At 42.2% G+C, this 21308-nt stretch overlaps 1 protein-coding gene across 2 annotated transcripts in view; it reads right to left on the bottom strand.

Moving 5' to 3' along the window:
* Positions 1-21308, bottom strand: part of RNF128 (ring finger protein 128) — an 86061-nt gene that overhangs the window by 63981 nt on the left and 772 nt on the right. The window lies entirely within an intron of this gene.

The raw sequence follows: 21308 nt of genomic DNA, 5'->3' as shown, positions 1-21308 counted from the left end.
GTTAAATTGTGCATACATCCAAGCTGCCCCATTGGTTTTACAGTGGACAAATTGAATTAGTCTCGTGCTACTTTAAGTCCCATTTATACTATCATTAGAAACTACAGTCCAGAGTATTTTAACTGTATCTGCTGGTGGTGATGGTGGTGGTGGGGGGGGGGAGGTAGTGTTAAGTATATCAATTATGGCTTGAATACATTGGTAAGTTGGGGGGAAAAAAAAGACTACTTTTTTCAGGTTATATAAGCTGCCTTGTACTAACTTATCAAAGAAAGGTGTGCTTTAAAAGTTCTTAAGTGACCATGGGAACTTGAAATGGAAGATAGGTTTTCACGTTCGATAATCTTCTGTTAGCCCTGGATTGTGGGAAGGGATTGAAAACCTAGCGTACTAAATCCGGAAGGGATGTAACAGAATTAGGAGCTATAAGCAACATATAGATGTAATACAGGAAAAGTCAGAGATTCTTTAAGGGCTGGATTCTATAACCGGCACCCAAGTCGGTGGCTGCCTTAAAAGCCCCTCGGGTCCTTAGGGATATGGCCAATCTGAGTTTTATGCCACACTGTGTATTCCTCCTTTAAGGAAAATTTTTTTAAGCGATCTGAACTATTTTTGTACAAAGTGTGCCAAGACAGTGAAACAGCTGCTTAACAAAAATGTTCCCAACGTTAACCCCCTCTTTTTTTTACTAAGGTGCGCTAATCAATTAGCACGCGCTAAACGCCAATGCGTCCATAGACTAACATGCAGGTTTTAGTGTTTAGCGTGCATTAAATCCATTAGCGCATGCTAATCGGTTAGCTAGTAAAAGAGGGCCTAAATTTCCTTATTAGAAAACGGTTTAAAAAAATTAGTATCAGTACATTACGGAGCTTACACTGAATTCAAGTAATACAAAACCAAACTTCCTCTTACTATGAGAAATGATTAAACACATGGGTATAAATAGCAAAATCAGGAATTAATATTTAAAATCAGGTTGGTCTCAAGCCTAGAGTTGAATAGGAATACAGCACAAAGGAAAAGGAGGAATAAACTGGTGGTAAACTAACATGAAATCAGTCCAGGTGTAATGAGACAAGATGAAGAACAAAATTTTTCTGTTTAGTGTTGCGGTGTCCAGTATTGCCTCTGAGCGCCCCCTTTCTTGAACCTGTTGACTATTCTGCCTTTTCGTAGTATCTAATTTAGGTTGTGGCAGTTTTTTTCGGAGTGTATTTTGTGTTAAATAAAAGGGTGACATGATCATATTTATGCTTACAAAATATTAGTTTTGCCGCAGTATTTTGGATCAACTGTAACCTTTTCAGGTTATATTTGTTCAAACAAACATAAAGTGAATTAGCATAATCTAATTGTGATAAAATAACTGCCTGGACCAAAACAGTAAAATGTTGGAAAAATAAATGTCTAACTCATCTAAGCATCCTGAGGCTGAGAACATTTTTTTCGTTACATTACTAACTTGAGAAGAAAAAGTGAAGATACTCTATATATAAGGTACCCTCAGTGTGAATGACGGGAGACAAGCTCCAACGCTTCACAAGTCAGGTAGAGGTCATAAACCCCCACCCGCATACCATCACTGGGCACCCAATGTGTGCAATAAATCAAAGTGAAAACACTCACAACTCAAATCAAAAAATCAACTGAGGTAAAAAACAAGTGAAACCTCTGAGCGGCCCCTAGCAGAACCAGTCCAGCTAGCTCCCCAGCAAAAATTAAAATGCCAAAATGAAAAACAGACTTAGCTGAATGTGGTAAACATATCTGGGGCACAAGAATAAAACCGCAACAGAACTTCATTGGCTTCTTGTCTTCTGGAGAATTCAATTTAAATGTGCCTGTGTAATATTTATTTATTCCAAGTTTATTAGGTTTTTTTTTTTATATACCGCCTATCAAGATTATCTAAGCGGTTTTACAATCAGGTACTCAAGTATTTTTCCCTAATTCTGTATGGGTTTTATCTCCCTTTAGTTCCTGTTTTCTTTAATTCTGGCACACCATTTAACTCCAGAAGTATTCAGAAATACAAACTTGGCTTTCCTACTATTAAGAGAATCAAAACTATATCCAATTTCAGTTGATCTTTTGTCTTCTCATTTGTAAAATTTTGGAATGAGCTTCCATCTGAGATTAGATTACTCTCTCAAATACCATTCTTCCGGAAAATGTTAAAGACTTACTTTTTTCAGAAATCTTTGATAGATTCATTCACCTGCTTTAAATTAATGGTTAGAGTAGAGACTCTTTTTCTCTCTCCACTTGATTAAGGAAATCTTGTTAGTCAAGCCCTTTCTGAGGGAGGAATCAGTATATAAAATTAGAGATTGGCTTGGAATCTAGTTTTGAGATTTGATAGTAAAGAAATAAAGAAGCACACAGGTAAGAGTTCCTAAATTCTCAAAAAGGTTACGCTCATGATTTCTTTTAAAAAAAATAAAAAAAATAAATGCATACCTCCCCATCAAAGAAAGAGAAAGCAAGTGGTAAACAATCTGCAAGTCTTTAAGAATGCATTAATGGCCAAGTAGGTTAAATCTTTTTGAAAAGACCACAGGAAGAGAACCTTGTACATAAGAATAGCTATACTGGGTTAGACCAGTGATCCATTTAGCCCAGCATCCTGTTTCCACAGTGGCTAGTCCAGGCCACAAGTACCTGAGAAAAACCCAAATAATAGCAACATTCAATGCTACCAATCCCAGGGCAAGCTATGTCTTCCCCCATGTGTGTCTCAACAGCAGACTATGGACTTTTCCTTCAGGAAATTGTCCAAATCTTTTTTAAACTCAGCTATGTTAACCACTATAACCACATCCTCTGGTAATACATTCCATACTTTAACTATTCTGAGTGAAAAAAAATATTTCCTCCTTTTGGTTTTAAAAGTATTTCCCTTTAACTTCGAGTGTCCCTGCTCTGCGTAATTTTTGATGGAGTGAAAAAATGATTCACTTCTACCCATTCTACACCACTCAGAATTTTGAAGGCTTCAATCATATCTCCCCTCAGTCATCTCATTTCCAAGTTTAAGAGCCCTAACCTGTCTTTCCTCATATGAGAGAAGTTCCATCACCTTTATCTTGGTTTCTCTTTGAGCCTTTTCTAATTCTGCTGTATCTTTCAGAAACAGTGACCAGAATTGAATGCAATACTCAAGGTGCAGTCACACCATAGAGCGATTCAGAGACATAACATTCTTTGTCTTATTTACCAACCCTTTCCTAGCATCTTGTTTGATTTTCTTTTTTGCTACCGTCATACATTGGGCAGGTTTTAGCGTATCGTCTACAACACCACCCCGTAAGGAGAACCCTAGCACCTGGTAACTATGATCTGGATTATTTTTTCCAATGTGCATCACTTTGCATTTGGCCACAATAAATTTAATCTGCCATTTGGACACCCAATCTTCCAATTTCCTATTTGGTCTACCTGTAATTTTTCAGTCTGCATGCATTTTTAAAAACTTTGAACAGTTTAGTGTCATCTGCAAATTTAATCACCTTACTCATTCCAATTTCCAGATCATTTATAAATATGTTAAATAGTAACATAGTAAATGACGGCAAATAAGAAACCCGAGTGGTCCATCCAGTCTGCCCAACCATACATGCTCCATAAATTAATTTAGTTTAAATAGTCTTTTTTTCTTTTTCATGTTTTCCACTCCCTCTTTGGTATCTACTCTGTTACAAATCTTGGTATCATCCACAAAAAGGAAAACCTTTCCTTCTAACCCTTCGGCAATGTCGCTCACAAACATATTCCACAATAAATATGCATAAACTTGATTTGTATCTACTCTGTTACAAATCTTGTTATCATCCGCAAAAAGGCAAACTTTTCCTTCTAACCCTTCAGCAATGTCGCTCACAAACATATTGAACAGGATCAGCCCTGGCACCAATCCCTGAGGGACTCCACTACTCACCTTTTCCTCCTCCAAGCGAATTCCATTAACCACCACCCTCAGGCGTCTGTCTGTCAACCAGTTTCTAATCCAGTTCACCATTTTGGGTCCTAACTACAGCCCGTCAAGTTTGTTCAAGAGCCTTCTATGAGGAACCATGTCAAAGGCTTTGTTGAAATCTAAGTAAATTATGTCTAGCATATGCCCTTGATCCAATTCTCCAGTCACCCAATCAAAAAATTCAATCAGATTTGTTTGGCACGATTTACCTTTTGTAAAGTCAAGTTGCCTCGTATCCTGTAACCCATTTGATTCTAGGAATTTCACTATCCTTTCTTTCAACAACACTTCCATTATTTTTCCAATAACCGAAGTAAGGCTTACCGGCCTGTAGTTTCCCGCTTCATCTCTGTGACCTCTTTTGTGAATAGGGACCACATCCACTCTTCTCCAGTCCCCAGGAACCACTCCCATCTCCAAAGATTTGTTGAACAAATCTTTAATATGACCCCGCCAGAACTTCTCTGAGCTCCCTCAATATCCTGGAATGGATTCCGTCTGATCCCATCGCTTTGTCCACCTTCAATTTTTCAAGTTGTTCATAAACACTTTCTTCTTTGAATGACATGGTATCTACTCCATTCTTGTAACTTTGTCAAGTCAATCTTGGTCCTTCTCTCCAGGATCTTCTTCCTTAACACAGAAGATAAGTATTTAACACGTTTGCTTTTTCCTCATCACTCTCCACATTTTGATTCATATCTTTTAGTCTCACAATTCCATTTTTCTTCTTCCTTTCACTAATATATCTGAAAAAATGTGTGCCTCATTTTTTACATTCCTAACCATTTGCTCTTCCGCTTTCGCCAGACATCTCTCTTGGCTTCTTTCAGTTTCACCCGGTAGTCCTTTCTATACTCTTCTTGGGTATTTTTATATTTCACGAATGCCAGCTCTTTTGCCTTTATTTTCTCTGCAACAAGTTTAGAGAAACATTTTAGTTTCCTTTTTCTCTTGTTTTTATTTATTTTCCTCACAAAAGGTCAATAGCCATTTTTATTGCTCCTTTCAGCTTAGACCACTGTTTTTCCACTTCCCTTAAATCATCCCATCCTAACAGTTCTTTCATCAAGTATGCTCCATTTTACTAAAGTCCATACGTTTGAAATCTAGCCCAGGTCTCTAAACTTTGTCTCAAACTGAAATCCTGCAATTGTGCCCTGGACCCATTCCCTTCTTACCTATACGAGAAAATTTCCACGCAGGCCATCTCTTCTCTCACCAGACTTATAAACTCTGCCTTACTATCGGGGCTATTTTCTACAGACATGGGACATATTGCCTTGATCCCATTACTGAAAAAAGCCGATCTAGACCCTTCCTCACCATCTAGCTATCGTCCTATAGCAAATATTCTTCTCCTGACCAAGATGCTAGAGTCCATCATATCTACCCAACTCTCATCTTATTTAGAGAGATTCTCCATTCTCTTACCTTATCAATATGGCTTCAGACCCAACTTCAGCACCGAATCCCTACTGGCCTCATTAATTTCAAAGGTTCAACAACTACATTCTTGTAATAAGTTCACTGTCCTACTACAATTCGACCTTTCTGTAGCTTTTGATGTTATCCATCACAATATTCTAATTTACCAACTTTCTGAGATAGGCATTGACTCCATAGTCTTAGACTGGTTCTCGAAATTCTTACGATCCCGCTCTTACACTGTTAACATGAATGGCACCATGTCCTCTCCTTAGAAACCGATATGTGGAGTCCCGCAGGGATCACCTCTATCCCCTATTCTTTTCAACATCTACTTGTCTTCCCTGAAACTTTTCCATCTATCCCCCTAGAAACACTTTACACATATGCTGATGACATCCTTGTCCTCCTTGAGACCGACTCGAACCTTACTAACCTCTCTGAGAACATAACAGCAAGTATAACGAATCTCCAATCCTGGGCCCTCACTGTACAAATGAAACTAAACGAGTCCAAAACAAAACTACTTTGGCTCGGCACAAAATAGAGCAGCCACCCTCATTTCACTGTCTTCTGGCATCACATTGCAGCTTGAGTTCTCAAGCAAAGTTCTGGGCATCATCATTGACTCTACACTCTCCTTTAATGACCATCTTAACTCCTTGGTAAAAAAAAAAAAAATGCTTTTTTAGCCTTCACATGCTGAGGAAAGTGAGATCCTGCTTCCACCAACAACATTTTGCTGTCCTTGTACAATCTATCATCCTTTCCAAACTGGACTATTGTAACTCCATCTATTTAAGTCTAACCAAGAAAAGTCTTCAAAGATTTCAGCAGATTCAGAACACTGTGGCTAAGCTAATCTTCGCAAAAAGTAAATTCGACCATGTTTCCCCACTTCTGTCCAAACTTCACCGGCTTCCAGTAATTTCCAGAGTTCACTTTAAATGTGCCTGCCTAATTTTTAAGATCCTACACGGCATCCTTCCTCCCCTAATTCCACTATCTTGGAATTCCTCAAGTCCTGATATCACCAGATCCACCCAAAAATTTAAACTATCCTTCCCCTCGTTAAAAGGCGTCAGCTATGCGGGAAAATTAGGGACATCTCTCCTTCAGAATCACAGAGCTTTGGAATAACCTTACTACTCCACTTCGGAATCTGGGCTCCTTCTAACTATTCCGAAAACCTGGCTGTTCTCAAAAATGTAATACTATCTTCTCTTTCTATTCTTCCTCTAACCCTTACTACGGTGTTTCCTCTTTATACCACGTTCCTGTAAAATATTTTTATACTAATCTCCTGTAACCCTTACTATGGAGTTCCTTCTTTATACTAAGCTCCTAAGAGGTGAATGTATGAACCGAGAACCAAGTGGCAGCTTTGCAGATTTCTTCAATAGGAGTAGATCTAAGGAAAGCTACAGATACCACCATGGCTCTAACTTTATGGGCTGTGACTCAACCCTCTAGATGCAGTCCAGCCTGAGCATAGCAGAATGAGATGGAAGCAGCCAACCAGTTGGAGATGGTTCGCTTTGACACTGGATGTCCCAACTTGTTTGGATCGAAAGAAATAAAAAGTTGAGGAGAAGATCTATGTGGCTTAGTCCTTTGTAAGTAGAAAGCCAAAGCACGCTTGCAGTCCAAAGTATGAAGAGCTGTTTCTCCGGGATGAGAATGAGGCCTTGGAAAAAAACACTGGAAGTCCAATGGATTGATTAAGATGAAATTCTGAAACAACTTTTGGTAAGAATTTAGGATGAGTACGGAGGACAACCTTGTCATGATGGAATATTGTGAAAGGAGAGTCCGCTACTAAAGCTTGTAGCTCACTGACTCTGCGAGCAATGAGAAAAAACACTTTCTAGGAGAGAGATTTCAGATGAGCTGTAGACATTGGTTCAAATGGAGGCTTCATCAATTTGGCAAGAACCACATTGAGATCCCAAACCACTGGAAGTGGTTTGAGAGGTGGATTGACATTGAAAAGTCCTTTCATAAATCTGGAAACCACAGGATGAGCAGAGAGGGTTTTTCCCTTCAAATGGCTGATGGAAACCAGCAATTGCACTGAGATGGACTCTAACAGATGTTGATTTGAGGCCTGATTGAGATAAGTGGAACAGGTAATCTAGAACTGAAGACAAGGAGAAAGATTGAGGCTCCTTGTGATGAAGAGAGCACCAAGCAGAAAACTGAGTCCATTTCTGGTTGTAACATTGCCTGGTGGAAGGTTTTCTGGAAGCTTCTAAAATGTCTGCTATAGATTGAGAGAACTGTAGATTGGTGGTTACGTTGAAAGGTACCAAGCTGTCAGATGCAGAGACTGCAGGTTGGGATGAAGCAGAGATCCCTGACTCTGTGCAGGCAGAGATGGAGAAACTGGTAGAAGTAGCAGCTCCCTGCTGCCGAGTTGAAGTAGAAGGGAGAACCAAGGTTGTCTGGGTCACTGAGGAGCTATTAAAATCATGGTGGCATGTTCGTGTTTGAGTTTGATGAGTGTCTTGAGAATTAGAGGGAATGGAGGAAAAGCATACAGAAACTGATTCGTCCATTCCAGAAGAAAAGCATCTGCTCTCAAGGATGAAAGAAAGGCATGGGGGGGCACTAACTTAACATGGTTGGAGGGCAAGCAATCAGTAGGAAGAGTCCCATAAACCACAAGGGGCTGTATATGTGCTCTGAAGGAGCCTATTACAAAGAATCATAAGAACACATACTTTATACAAAACAAGCAACCTGTCTCCATAAATATAGGGGCAGAACACTACTCCACTGTTTTTTCACTTCATTGGTAGCCTGTAAAAGCCCAAATTTAATTTAAGGTGACCTGTTTGTTTATAAGATAGTGAAATAGGAGTAAGGCCATGCATTGTCTAATCTGATTACTTTCCCTTACTACAACATTAAAAATAGCCATACTAGGTCAGACCAATTGTCCATCTAACCAAGTATCCTGTTTCCAACAGTAGCCAATCTTGGCTACAAGTACCTGGCAAAATCCCAAATAGTAGCAACATTACACGCTATCGATCCCAGGGCAAGCAGTGGCTGCCCACGTCTGTCTCAATAGCAGACTACGGACTTTTCCTCCAGGAACAGTGTTCTCCCAAGCGCCTTTCAGCCGGGCGCCCCGCCCGGCTAGATTAGGTGAGCGCCCGGCTGTCATCTTGGCTGCAAATTCGCCTCCGCCTGACTATTTTTTTTTTTTTTTTTTAAGCGCCAAAAAAGGGTTTTCAGCTTTACTTTTTTAAACAATTTTCCTACTGCTGGTCGATTTTTACAGTCGCAATTGGAGGCAGGGGCTGCAGGCTCATTATGACACAGTGCACAAACAGGAAGAACCCCGACGTCGTGTTTACTTTTGTTCTGCAGCTTATCGCACAAGACGCGCCTGCACAAATCGAAACCAATCGGAAAGAGGAGAGGCGGAAGCTTGCAGCTGCGTGCTTCAGTAACAGCTGCTGGCTAACGGAGGGAGAAGGTACCGAAGAGAAATGAAGCAGGTCCGAGAAATAGATTCGCTACAGGCTAAGGCGGGAGATAGGGCAGGGAGGAAAGCTTACAACTTGGTGTTCTTGCTTGCTTCGGGTCTTCCTCGCTACCGGGTCCTGCCTACTTTCTGTTTCCATGAAGGCAGGACCCAGCAGCGAGGAAGGCCTGAAGCAAGGAAAAGCTCCAAGTTGTAAGCTTAGCTCCGTCGCTGACCTATCTCCTGCCTTAGCCTGTAGCGAATCTGCCGACCGAGGCGGGGGGGGGAGAAGAGATGGGGGGAGAGAAATGCTGTTACTGCTGCACCCAATTAGTGGGGAGAGAAATGCTGCTGCTGCACCCAATGGGGGGGAGGAAGATCAGGGAAAGGAGAGGAGAGGAAAGAGATGCCAAGTCCATAGGAGGGAGGGAAAAGAAAGGAGATACCAGACTATGGGGGGGGGGGAGAAGGAGACAGATGCCAGACCAGGGGAAAGGAAGGAAGGAGGGAGAGAAAGGAAGGAGTGGAGATTACAAGATAATGGAGGGGGTAGGGGAGAGGAGTGAAATGCCAGGGCATGGGGAGGGGAGGGAAGGGAAACTAAGGAGACAAATGCCAGACCAGAGGGAAAGGAAAGAAAGGTGCCAGAGCAAGGAAGCAGAGGGAGACATAGGAGAGGAGAGAGATTCCAGGGCATGAGGGGAGGGATGGGAAGAGAAATGCTGCTGCAACATCCAATTAGGGAGGGGGGGAGAGGAAGAGAAGTGCTGCTGCTGCACACAATTGGGGAGAGAGAGGGGAGAAGGAAGACCAGGGAAGGGAGAGGAGAGGAAAGAGATGCCAAGACCATAGGAGGGAGGGAAAGGAGCTACCAGACCATGGAGGGGGGAGAGATGTCAGGGCATATGGGGGAGGGGGAGGAGACAGATGCTAGACCAGGTGAAAGGAAGGAGAGAAAGGAAGGAGAAGAGATGCCAGATAATGGAGTAGAAGGGGGAGATGGAAGGAGAGGAGAGAGATGCCAGGGCATGGGGGGAGAGAAGGGGATAGAGGTGCCAGAGAATAGGGGAAGTGGTGGAGACAAAAAAAATGGAGAGGGGGTGAAGCTGAAATGGAGAGAAAGGGCACAGGCGTACAAAGGCACAAAGTACAAAGGTCACAGAGTACAAAGGAGAGAAAGGGCAAAGGATATACAGTTTATTGGGACATAGAAAGAGGGAAGATGCCATATGGAACAGAGAGAGGGCGGACACTGGATGGAAAGGGCAGAGAGGGTGGACAGTGGATGCAAGGGGGAGAGAGAGAGAGGGCAGAGGCTGGGTGGAAGGGGCAAAGAGAAAGGACAGATGTTGCATGGAAGGGAGCGAGGACAACCGCTGAATAGAAAGAAGAGAGTGAAGAGAAGATGATTAAAGCAGAAACGACAAAAGGTGGAAAAAAAATTTGTTGTAGAATCAAGTAGTATTGTAACTGTATTGATTAAAGTTTATCAATAGAAAATGGAAATAAGGCAGTTTTTTGGGGACTAAACCCCTTTCCTCAGGTCAGGACAGGATACCATAACAGCAGTATACTGTACTGTCTTGAAGAAAGAATTGGCCTCTGAAAGTTAATTACTACTAGTTGAAAAATGAATTAGTCCAATAAAATGGTATTTTCTTATTTCTCTCTTCCCTGTTTTATTTATATTTGTTAATTTGTAAAGTGGTGTTTGTTATGTAGCAGTTTTTTCAAATTTACATCTACTGTCTTTATATTTTGCACAGTATTAGGGTACGTGTCACTGTTTCTGTGGTGTTGCATTGTATGCAGAGTCTGGTTTATTGGCGTTTCAATTTAACTTTTGTCTACATATTTCTATTTTTATAGTTTGTGATTATTCCATATTAGGCGAGGGTGTATCTCTGTTCTGTGTGTATGAAAAGGACATTGCTTTCTGTTAGCAATGACTGTACAGGATCAATTGACTGTGCAGGATCTGGCTTGTTTAGTTTTACAATGCATGTGTTGGTGTTCCAGTGCTCACTGCAGTGTTTAAGATGCTGCCTTTTTCTAGGTGCACCCTTGTTGTGTAACTCATGGATTATTACTAAAAATAACTTTTTTTATATAGAGGAGGGGGTTAATTAAAAAATGATCAGCACTGGCTGTCATATATACTAGGTACGCCACTGGATTTAATGATCCTATGCTAACTTTACTGTTGATGTAGGTGTTGTCCCCCCCACACACACTATAATGAATTAAATTAAAGCTGTATTAACATCAAACAGCTTTCAAATGACATTATAAGCAAATAAAAATAAAATATTTTTAATACATTGCTAATTATTACCTGCATTTTTACCTAAACTGTTTTGCCTAGCTCTCACTTTGATTTTTATCTGCTACTTTTTTATTTTGCTGTAGTGCGATCACACAGGTCTCCTTCAAATTATGTGGAAGAAGTTTGGAAGTGGGGATTGCATCTATTTCATATCCTCAGTGAGACCTCAGGAAGGAATATAGTGATCAAAATATTATTAGAGGTGCTGTAGAGATGTTTCTTGTATGACTGGATGAGCTATATTTATCTTTTTTTTTAGTTGTTTAAATTCATGCAGAAATAAATGGCTAGATTGAACCTAATGATTTCATTAACGCATTTCCCTTTTTTAAATCTGTATACCAGCGGTCTCAAACACGCGGCCGCGGGCCACATGCGGCTCCCCAGGGACTATTTTGCGGCCCGCAATCTGTCCTTGCCTAAAGCAGGGGTCCCCAATCTGCTTCCCTTCCCCACTGCCCTCCCCCCAAGCCACTGCAATCGGGGAACAGGTCAGCGCTCGAGGTCTTAACTCTCCCTACATATCTTCCCCAGCTCGGAGCCGACCAATTCTCACCACCCAACGTTCAATTCTAATGTTGGGGAAGAAGTTCTGGGCCAGCCAATTGCTGCCTGGCTGGCCTGGAAGCTCCTCCCCGACGTTAGAATTGACGTCGGGTGGCGTGAATTGGTTGGCCCGCGCTGGGGAAGATATGCAGGGAGAGTTAAGACCTCGGCACTGGCCTGTTCCCCGATTGTGGCGGCGGCGGCCTGTTCCCCGATTGTGGTGGCGGCGGCCTGTTTCCCGATTGTGGCGGTGGCGGCCTGTTACCTGATTGCGGCAGTGGCGGCCTGTTCTCCAATGGTGGTGGCTTGGGGGGGGACAGAGAAACAGAAAGAAAGAAGGGAAACGGGACACAGACAGAAAGGGGCATGGAGAGAGAAAGGGCAGGCATGGAGAAAGAAAAAAAGAAAGAAAGGGGGCACGGAGAGAGAGAGAGAAAGACAGACATATAGAAAGAATGGGGGCATGGATAGAGAGAGAAAGAAAGAAGGGGGCAGGGTGAAAGAAATAAAAAGTTGGGGGAGGGAAGGAGACAGATGCCAGACCAGGGGAAAGGAAGGAAGGAGGGATGGAGAGAAAGGAAAGAAAGAGATGCAGACCATGGAAATAGGGACAGAAGAAGAGAGAGATAGAAGGGAAGGGAAGACATGGAAACATAGATTTTGAAAAGAAAGCAGAAAAATTGAATATTAAGTTAATGCCAAAGATGGATGCAAGGCAGAAAGCGAAGACGGAGAGAAAAACAGTCAAAGGACAAGAAGACCCTGGAAACATAGTTAAATGGACAGAAAAATAAAGTCGATGCACAAAAGGGAGAAACAAAGTCCAACGTAGTCTGTAGTAAACAACAGCAACCAGAAAACAACGAACAGACTGCAGATAATGTACAAGATGCAGGCGTTGTTTATTAGTAAATGCAGTAACATATACAACCTTATAGCCAACCAAGGGACCTGACACGGTCCGTGTTTCGGATAACACACCTTCCTCACGGGTCCATGATGGTTAAGGTATAAAGCAAACTGCATAAAAGATAACAAACACACGCCAATCACGATCAAATGGCGTTGCGCAAGACTTGCTTGACCCCATTTGATCGTGATTGGCGTGTGTTTGTTATCTTTTATGCAGTTTGCTTTATACCTTAACCATCATGGACCCGTGAGGAAGGCGTGTTATCCAAAACACGGACCGTGTCAGGTCCCTTGGTTGGCTATAAGGTTGTATATGTTACTGCATTTACTAATAAACAACGTCTGCATCTTTGTACATTATCTGCAGTCTGTTCGTTGTTTTCAGAAAAATAAAGTCACCAGACAACAAAGGTAGGGAAAATGATTTTATTTTCAATATAGTGATTGAAATGTGTCAGTTTTGAGAAAGGAAAGATATTAAACTTTAAATATGAGGGCTGCAGAAAAAATAAGGTAACATAGAAACATAGAAATAGACGGCAGATAAGGGCCGCGGCCCATCCAGTCTGCCCACCCTAATGACCCTCCCCTACCTTTACCTTGTGAATAGATCCCACGTGTCGATCCCATTTGGCCTTAAAATCAGGCACACAGCTGGCCTCAATCACCTGAAGTGGAAGACTATTCCAGCGATCAACTACCCTTTCAGTAAAAAAGAACTTCCTGGTGTCACCTCGCAGTTTCCCGCCTCTGATTTTCCACGGATGCCCTCTTGTTGCCGTGGGACCCTTGAAAAAGAAGATATCTTCCTCTGTCTTGACGTGGCCCGTGAGATATTTGAACGTCTCGATCATGTCTCCCCTCTCTCTGCGCTCCTCGAGCGAGTACAGCTGCAACTTTTCCAACCGTTCCTCGTACGGGAGATCCTTGAGTCCCGAGACCATCCGAGTGGCCACTCTCTGGACCGACTCCAACCTCAGCACGTCCTTGCGATAATGCGGCCTCCAGAATTGCACACAGTACTCCAGGTGGGGCCTCACCATGGATCTATACAATGGCATAATGACCTCCGGCTTACGGCTGACGAAACCCCTGCGTATGCAACCCATGATTTGTACTTGGAGGGACCACAGAAAAAATAGTTAATGACAATTTTGCATAAGGTAAAACTCTTTATAGTTTATAAATCTTTCCTTTAACTGTTAAAGGAAAGATTTATAAACTATAAAGAGTTTTACCTCATGCAAAGTTGTAATTTCTTTAATAAGACATTAACTATTTTTTCTGTGGCCCTCCAAGTACCTACAAATCCAAAATGTGGCCCCACTAAGGGTTTGAGTTTGAGACCACTGCTCTATACCATTTGAAAGAGGGCGAATATCTAATTATTCACTTCTAGAATAGGATACTTCTTAAATTTAGTAAAAATATTCTGGCACAAGTGTCAAACCTTAAAAAAAGGAAGCAATAGTGAACATTGGAAAATAATAATTAATAAAAATAGTACACATTTAGGGCTCCTTTTACAAAGGTGCGCTAGTGTTTTTAGCGCACACACCGGATTAGCGTATGCTATCTGAAAAACTACCGCCTGCTTAAGAGGCGGGTAGCGGCTACATGCGCGGCAATTTAGCGCACACTATTCCACGCATTAAGGTGCTAACACATCATTGTAAAAGGAGCCCTTAATTTTCCCCACCATCAAATTTCCCTGTCTCGCCCACCCCACCCAGCTACTTTTTCATGCCACCCGGCTGGAAAAAATTTCTGGGGAGAACACTGAGGAACTTATCCAAAACTTTAAGCCCAGTTTTGCTTTCTCTAGCAATAAGTTCCAGAAAGCTTTTGATAAAGTTCCTCATGAGAGGTTCCTGAGAAAATTAAAGAGTCATGGGATAGGTGGCAAAGTTCAGTTGTAGATTAGGAATTGGGTTAAATGGTCATGTTTCTCAACAGAGGAGAGTAAACAGTAGAGTGCCACAGGGGTCTGTGATGAGACTGGTGTTATTTAATTTATTTATAAATGATCTGGAAATTGGAATGATGAGCGTGATTAAATTTACAGATGACACTAAAATGTTAAAAGTTTTTTAAAACGCATGCGGATTGTGAAAAATTACAGGCAGACTTTAGGAAATTGGAAGACTGGGCATCCAAGTAACAGATGAAATTTTATGTGGACAAATGCTAAGTGATGAACATTGGGAAGAATAACCCGAATCACAGTTATCGGATGCTAAGTTCAACCTTGGGGGTTAGCGACCAAGAAAATAATCTAGGTGGCATCGTAGACAATATGATGAAATCCTCCGCCCAATGTGCAGTGGCAGCCAAAAATGCAAACAGAATGGTAGGAATTATTAAAAAAGAGATGATTAATAAGACTAAGAATGTTATAATGTCCCTGTATCACTCCATAGTGCGACCTCATCTGAAGTACTGCTTTAAATTCTGATCTCCTTATCTCAAAATATAATGGCAATTGATAAGGTTGAAAGAAGACAACCAAGATGATAAAGGTTATGGAATTCCTCTTGTTTGAGGAAAGATTAAAAAAAGGTTAGGGCTCTTCATCTTGGAAAAGAGATGACTGAGGGGAGATATGATTGAAGTCTACAAAATCTTCCATCAAAAATTACAAAGATTAAGGGGACACTCAAAGTTACAGGGAAATACTTTTAAAACCAATAGGAAGAACTATTTTTTCATTCGGAGAATAGTTAAGCTCTGGAATGCATTGCCAGAGGTTGTGGTAAGAGCAGGTAGCGTAGTTGATTCTAAGAAAGGTTTGGACAGTTTCCTGGAGGAAAAGTCCATAGTCTGTTATTGAGAAAGAAATGGGGGAAGCTACCGCTTGCCCTGAATATTGCTACTCCTTGGGTTTTGGCCAGGTACTAGTGCCCTGGATTGGCCACCGTGAGAACGGGCTACTGAGCTTGATGGACCATTGGTCTGACCCAGTAAGTCTATTCTGTGTTCACGTAAAGGTTCAATCAAGAAAAAGATTATTAGAAAACTTCTTTCATTTTTCAATTTGTTCAGATCTGAAAGGGTCACTTATTTAGAAGACACTTGAAAACTTATTTGAAAAATATTTTTATCAGGTTTGAAGCTTTGCTAAGTTTTACTATTTGTTTTAGCTTTTCATCAATTAATGTAAGCAGCTTTGAACCTTTTTAGGGATCTAGCAGGTTTAGAGGGATCTTAGATTTACCTACTGTAATGCTTGGATTCTAAATAATGACAGCAGAGATCATACCATACCTGTTCTTCAAATACAGATACTTTAGGGCAGCTATGAGATTCCTACAGTAACCTTTTATCTCGTTAATTTGTAGGTGTTTATAACCTGACTCAGCTTCCTGCACACCTGAGCTTCCATCCCTAGTTAGAACTTGCTCATTACCTTTACAGAAGAGGGAAACTAGGGGCAAGTACCATGAGCAGTCAGTCAGAAATGCAAGGGTATAATAGAAGTGCAATCCACCTTCCTGTTTCTATAACAGTTGCTATAATGGAGGTCTTTGACAAAGTGCCACAGAGAGTGGTTCCATTATGGAATCCATTACACCAGTGTATCTCACACTGTGCCAAGGCACAATAGTGTGCCTCTTGAGATTCCAAGTGGCACACTGAGGAGGAAGAGAGGCGCCTGCCAGGTGACTTCCCTACTCAGTACAGTGCCAGCGCTGCCCAATTCGTTGAAGGCCTGCATGTTTCCCCCTTCTCTCTAGCGTCCTTCAGCTTTCCCCCTGGTTTTCTGGTCTCACCTTTAAAGCTAATTACAGCAGCCTGCAGAGAATTGCCGGTAGGTAAAATGATTTTATTTTCAATATAGTGATTGAAATGTGTCAGTTTTGAGAATTTATATCTTGTGTATATTGTGTTTAAATGAAAAATGAATAGAAAAAATTGCATTACAATTAGTAAAGGGGATGGGATCAGGGGCAGCGCTTGGGGTACTCAATTGATATTTGTTAGACTTAGGGTAGGGCTGCCCAAGTCCAGATCTACTGACAGGACAGGTTTTCAAGATATCCACAATGAACATGGATGAGAGAGATATGCATACCAAGAAGGCAGTGCAGGCAATCTCTCATGCATATTCATTGTGGATATGCTGAAAACCTGGCCTGCCAGTAGATCTCGAGGACCGGACTTGGGCAGCCTTGACTTAGGGGGTACTTAGCTTGAAGTAGTTGAGAAACACTGCTGTAGGCAATCAGCTGGCACCAGTGCCTTTCCTTTCCAGCCCTCTTCCCTGCTGTCACCCCCCTACTGGCATTTCAGAGCCCATTTGGAGGGCCTCTGCACTTGTGCAGACGTCAACACGATGTCACACATATGTCTGATGTCATCACGGCGATGTCTGCGCACTTCTGGGTGCCTCAAGCTATGGCAGTAGAAGGCCGCGAAGCAGCGTGTTTATAGTGCTGCCTACGCGGCTGGAGCCCCGAGGTTTGTCGGCGGTGGGAGGGTCAGGAGCAGGCCAGATCGAGCAGGACAACGGCAGTAAAAGAAGGGGGAGGGGCCAAACAGAGCAGGGAAGAGAAGGTAAGAGAAGGGAAAGGGGGTGGGGGAAAATGCTGCTACTGCTTCTGCACAGGAAAGGGGGGGATAGGAGGGAAATGCTGTTGCTGCTGCATAGGGAAGTGGGCTGGAAATGCTGCTGCACAGGGAAATGGGGAAAAATGACAGACAGACAGCGGGAGGGAGGGAGACAGAAAGAAAGAAAGACACAGAGACAGAAAGACAGACAGAGAAAGGGGGCCAGAGAGAGAGTCAGCGGGAGAGGGAAAGGGGGGCTGCTTTGGGGGGAGGGGTGTGCTTGGGGCAAACAGCTTTGCTCGGGGGGGAAGACAGAAGGGGCCATGGAGGTGTGCTGGGGACAGACAGCTTTGCTCTGGGGGGGAAGACAGAAGAGGGCCATGGAGAGACATTTGGAGGGGAGGTGGGTACTGGGGTCAGACAGCTTTGCTCGGGGGGAGGGGGAGACAGAAGGATACAGATAAAAACCTAACCTGTAACCCTACTTGTGCAAGCATGTACTCCCAGGACCACCACCCAAGAAGGAGTCCCCTGATTGTCACCTACAATCCTCTATAATAAAATCCTAAGCACGCATGTGCACTTAGGATAGCATGTTCCTTGACAACATGCTGTGTTCCTCGACAACATGCTGTGTTCCTCTGTGTCGAATTCCATTTTCGAACACGGAGGTAGGGAACATGCCGGCAACTCCCCTCTCTCCCGCCCTCACTCACCAACCACTGCCGCCGCTGTTGCTCCTTTTCAAAGCAGCCTGCTGAGGTTCACGGCCGGCTGTAGCGAACCTCGCAGGCCGCTTTGCACCTCCGTAGCACGTTTCCTCTTGACACACGGTATTGCATCAGAGGAACGTGCTACCGACGTGCAGTGCAGCCTGCAAGGTTCACTAGAGCCAACCGCGAACCTTGGCAGGCTGCTTAGAGGAGGGCAGACACGAACAGACTAGGAAGCCGGACAGGGGGAGCAGGGAAGAGGTGCTGCTGGACAGGGGGGAGAAGGGCTACTTCTAGACAGGGGGAGCAGGGAAGAGGTGTGCTGGACAGCCGAGGATAGAGAGAGAAAGAAAGAAAGATACATACATCTAATCTAGCACCTGTTAATGTAACAGGCTTAAATACTAGTACCAAATAATTTAATAGGCAACCTGATATACTATAATTTTTAAGAGTAATGTGTTCTAGGCAACTGCTACCATATTTATTATGGCAGCAAACAGGTTTGTCAAAAAGTCAGCGTACCCTTATAGAACTCCAGGTATGTACCATAGCATATTTCCAAGGACAATTGTGAGTAAATCTAATTAGTTCCACCAGTTAGATATTTGAAGTGTGGCCAGCATAAACAATCACGGCACAATTTTATTGAACTCTTAACTTTTTGGAGAGGTTTGTAACATAGCCCTGGAGCCAAAGCATAGAGACCTGTGATCAGAGGTTAAAATAAAAAACATTCAAATTCCTCAGAGAATGAAACAAGGCACAAGAATCAAGCATCTCACAAAGGAAAAACGGTATCATGGAAAAAATTATGGTACTGTATGAGGCAAAGAGGGAAAACTCAAGATATGCAGGGGGAAAAAAAAAAAATCAGTGGAGTAATTTAAGGTGTGGGATAAGCATCGAGAACCATATTAATAAGAAAGATACCCAAGGCATCATTCCTTCTGCTAGAAACTCCCCTATCCTGAAAGGTCTTGTCTGTCCAAATTAGATTATAAGCTCTCCTAAAAGGGACCATTTATTGAATATTAAATATTCAGCGCTGCATACGCCTTTCAGTGCTATAAAAATTATAAATAGTAGATATACTACTGTACAACACACTTTAGAAGAGCATAAAATGTGCTTGACTGGCCATTTACTCTCAACTTTCAGACCCCCAAATTCTAAAGACCACAATGAGATGGATGCCACTATTTTGTTTTATATCCCGTTCTCCCTGACAAACTCAGAACAGGTTAATATATATAACTTATGATCAAACTAGCTACAATTTGCCATACTTATAATACAATGTGTTCATCCTAACTTGACACATAACCCTTCCCATTGTGATATCCAAAGCAGGCAAGCAACAATCAATTAACTCCCCTTCTGTTTTTTCCTTACTCATTTTCTTTCCAATATCGATTGTAATAGTTCCCTATTCTTTCCTCTCGTTTGAAGTATTCAGCATTTCCCCAATAAATTGTTTGTCTACCCCATTTTTAATGTACATCGCTTTGAAATTTTAAATGAACTTGGACTTAGTTCAACATATCCCACTTAATGCAGTAGTTCAAAGCAGTTTACAAACTAAAATGAAATTAGGTACTTGAGAAAAACTTCCCTATCTGTCTCAAAGGCTCACAATCTAGCTAAAGTACCTGATTAAAATAACAATATATAATACAATTCCAAGGTACACTTCAAAAAGAAATAAAAATAACAGCAAAAATAATTCAAGATCAAAAATCTAGTGCTGCTCAATAAACATCATTGAATCAATTCGTTGTCCAAGAAAATTGGGCTCATTGATTCATTGACTAACACCCCCACACACACACTATTCCCCCCCACACACCTGGTGATACCCGACATACCTCAGACATCCTAAAGCAGCATTATTGTTCTTAACTGATGACAAAGCAGAGGGAAGCCCTAGTGGGGCAGGCCGCGACTAGCTCGTTCAAAGCGATTCCACTGCTTACCATCCACTGCCACTGCTGCTTTCGGAGGCTTCAAGGGTATGTCAGGTCTCACAGTGGGGTGCTGCTACACTGGGGAATGGGTGGGAGGAAAGATGCTGCACATAGGGGGAAAGGAAGAATTGTTGGGGTGGAGGAGAGAAAAGGTAGAAAAGATAAGAGGAAGAGGAGGGAGAAACATTGGACATATAGAGGGCAGGAAGAAATGGTATATGGGGAGAGAGAAAAATGTTGCACATCATAATGGAGGGAAGGAAGGGCAAGATGCTGCATGAAGGGGAATAGAGAGGTTTGACCTAGGGCAGGGATAGGCAATTCCGGGCCTCGAGAGCCACAGGCAAGTCAGGTTTTCAGGATATCCACAATAAATATGCACAATTTGCATCTCAAGGAGGCAGTGCATGCAGATCCATCTCATACATATTCATTGTGGATATCCTGAAAACCTGACCTGCCTATGGTTCTCCATGACCGGAATTGCCTACCCCTAACCTAGGGCACAAGGCAGGGAGAGAGAAGTCTGGGAAAGAAATGTTGGATATGGCCGTGGAAGATAGAAAAAAATAATTTTATTTCTATTTTGTCAGTCAAAGTAGATCCGCAGGGTCGGGGTGGGGGAGGAGCACTGAGGTCCATCAGAGCTAAAGGGTAATGAGAAGCAGCAGCTGTCAAAAACAAGGGAAGCAAATGTTTAAGGAAGTGCAGTTGAGATCCTGCACTTTTCTTCAGAAAAAGTAAAATCATTTGAAATGAGTAGGCTGCTCTTTACTTTAGGGATCTTCTTTGGACCATTTAATTGATGGATCTTCACAAACAACAGAAGGGAAGAAACCACAATCTATGTTGAGATTAAAAGTGCCCAAACTTTTAAACTTTATAAACTAAGGAAATAGCTTAGACGTTAGGGTAGCTGTTTGAGAGCCTGGGGATCTGGGCTCAAGACCGGGTTGAACCAAACAAAAATAAATTTTCCTGTCCGTGGGGTCAGAAACGGGAACAGCTGCAGCGGTGGAAAGAGGAGGTAAAACGGGGACCCCTCGGACATGAAATCTGAAACCGCAGCTGTCAAAAACTGAAGAAAAAACAAATTTTTAAGAACGTGCGCTTGAGATCCGTGTTTTACCCCTTACCGTAAGCAGGATAGCAAAGAAAAAGAGCATATCAACTGGAGTTTATAACGAAACTGGAGAAGCTAAACTAGTTTAACTGTTTTTGCTAACTTAAGAGCTGTGGAATCCATAGACTCGAATACAAATCGTTTCATCCATTTTGTACAGAAGTCATTACCCTAAAAAAGTTACCCTAAAAAAGAGTTTATCCGATGAAAGAAGATTAACTTCAAAGTTTCCAAGGCTGATCAGCTGGGAACATCCTTCAATGTATTAAAAGTTTGGTCTACTTTAGA

This window comes from Geotrypetes seraphini, chromosome 5 (genome assembly GCF_902459505.1).
Source record: "Geotrypetes seraphini chromosome 5, aGeoSer1.1, whole genome shotgun sequence".
In the NCBI taxonomy this organism is placed as follows: Eukaryota; Metazoa; Chordata; class Amphibia; order Gymnophiona; family Dermophiidae; genus Geotrypetes; species Geotrypetes seraphini.
The sequence above is the reverse complement of the archived record's forward strand: the minus strand, read 5'-3'. Positions and strand labels throughout refer to the sequence as shown.